Below are 2,424 nucleotides of genomic sequence, written 5' to 3'. Positions count from 1 at the left end.
GTGTGTGTGTGTGTGTGTGTGTGTGTGTGTTATTATTCTAATTATTCTGATAAATTATTCTAATTTGCTACATTCTTTTTTAACATTAAAAAACATGAAATGCTACATCAACAGGATAGTGTCAAGGAAAGTAATATATTCAAAATACATTTATTTCATACTACTTAGTTCAAATCTATTAACATATTTACTAACATGTCGCTCGAGACTAAAAACTCAAATGCGCAAAAAAAAGTAATGGATAAAAAAAAAAAGAGATATTTGGATACATGTGCACACCTATGTTAAGTGTTGGCCAGTGGTACAATTGTTGCTTTTAACTTGACAGATCCGGAGTGAATTCTAAAATTCAAATAGGATTGACTTTGGCATCTGTCTGCAGTTAGAATGCATTCCCAGAAACCTGTGAGAGGGGTTTGCGCTCACTGCGACCCTAATGCTTTCATACACTTTAATGTGGATTCTCTGGTTCAGCACAGACTGTCACGTCATTCTCCTGCAACCCCGTTGCCTCATTATGATACGTGAGGAACTGCTTCCTGACGTGTAAAATGATCTTCCATGTTCCTCCATCACACAGCAGCACAGTCAAACCCCAGGACTCCTTCACAGGCAGCATCAATGTTGCGTTCCATCTGTCACGGCCCTGATATCTGTGCTTTATCCGTTATGTCCTTTCAGATGGCACATGCGAGTGTATCCCAGGAGCAATGAGCTCTCTCTTCCTTTAAAATAAACACTCAGGAAGCCTGCCTTGTAAATTGCATACATATGTTCCCTCATTTTCATTGCTCTTGAACTTTATCTGAACGCATCCTGCATCTCGATGGCTTTTATGATGTATCTTTATACTTCCTCACCACAATGTAGGTGGTTAGATCCACTTCAAGTTGTTATTTTCTGCTTCCTGGGTTCATAAACACAATGTAGCAGTGTAGGAGTTAAGCATTTCACACATGGAGTGAGTCCTTTCCTCTTTCCTCTTTCTGTACAGTACATATTTCAGCCTTTTTCTCACGCTGTGGTGGTTGACACTTTCTGCATGCTGACTTGTACATCTGTCTCATCCAGCACACATGCCTGGATAAGCATTTGCAGTGCAATGCTAGTGTGCCTTAAACTGTGAGTGTAACCTTTTCCTGGCATTCGAGCCATCAGGCTGCATTAGCGCTGGGGGTGGCTGGTGTGTTTGGGAACAACATGGTCCGTGCTGTGACATCCAGCTCCCAGCATCCCTGATTCTGCACTCTGCCACGTGCTTCTGCCCCAGGAGCCGTCGCTCTCCCAGATAGCAAAATCAAAATGACATACTTGGGCCTTCATATGCTAACAATACTTACAGTGCCTGTAAAAAGTACTAACCCCCTTAGATTTTTACATTCTCGCTCTTTCTGGCTATTAATATATATGTCTTTTTTTTTTGTTTTTTTTTTGCACTGATTAATGCTCTTTAATGTCCTTTATAATATACAGTATATATATACAGCGGGTAAAATAAATATTGAACACATCACCATTTTTCTAAAGGTGCTGTTGACATGAAATTTTCACCAGATGTTGGTAACAATCCAAGTAATCCATACATACAAAGAAAGCAAAACAGACACCATGGCACTGCACATCACCCCAAAACATCATGGTGTAGCACTGGCAAAATTCATATAATTGAAGGAAGGATGAATGGAAAAATGTACAGAGACATTCTTGATAAAAATCTGCTGCCATCTACCAGGATGATGAAGATGAAATGAGGGTGGACATTCCAGCGAGACAATGATCCCAAACACAACCAAGGAAACTCTCATTTGGTTTCAGAGAAAGAAAGTAAAGCTGCTAGAATGGCCCAGTCAATGACCTGACTTGAATCCAATAGAAAATCTATGGAAAGAACTAAAGATTATTTGTACAAAGTATTAAATACATTTCAGTAGTTCAATACTTTTTCCCTGTGTCATTCCATTTTATTACACATAACTTTATTTATGAACTTATTTGTTTTGTTTTCTTTGTATGTATGGATTACTTGGGTTGTTACCAACATCTGGTGAAAAATTAATGTCAACAATATATTTACTGAGAAAAATGGTGATGTGTTCGATACTTATTTTACCCGCTGTGTATATATATATATATATTAGGGGTGTAACAGTACACATATTTGTATCGAAAATTTTCGGTACGGGGCTTTTGGTTCGGTACGCATGTGTACCGAACAAATCAGCTTGTAAACAAAATGTCACGTAGAATTTCATTTACCTCAGGCAAGTCATAAGTGTCTACAGCTCATTATTTGCTAGAGAAATTAAGTCTAGAGAAGAGCATTTTGCGAAATATTGGACCTATACTTTATCAGTTAATGATGCCTTAATTATTTAATGTATATGTTTAAATAAATATTTTATTGAACAAGTTATGACTCCGTAA

General features: G+C 37.8%; 1 protein-coding gene across 1 annotated transcript in view; it reads left to right on the top strand.

Annotated features, from left to right (window-relative positions):
- Positions 1-2,424, top strand: part of LOC107655960 (inactive N-acetylated-alpha-linked acidic dipeptidase-like protein 2) — a 153,967-nt gene that overhangs the window by 101,492 nt on the left and 50,051 nt on the right. The window lies entirely within an intron of this gene.

The sequence above is a fragment of the Sinocyclocheilus anshuiensis genome, unplaced genomic scaffold (genome assembly GCF_001515605.1).
Source record: "Sinocyclocheilus anshuiensis isolate Anshui unplaced genomic scaffold, SAMN03320099.WGS_v1.1 scaffold51, whole genome shotgun sequence".
Lineage (NCBI taxonomy): Eukaryota > Metazoa > Chordata > Actinopteri > Cypriniformes > Cyprinidae > Sinocyclocheilus > Sinocyclocheilus anshuiensis.
This window is presented reverse-complemented; position numbering and strand designations above follow the sequence as displayed.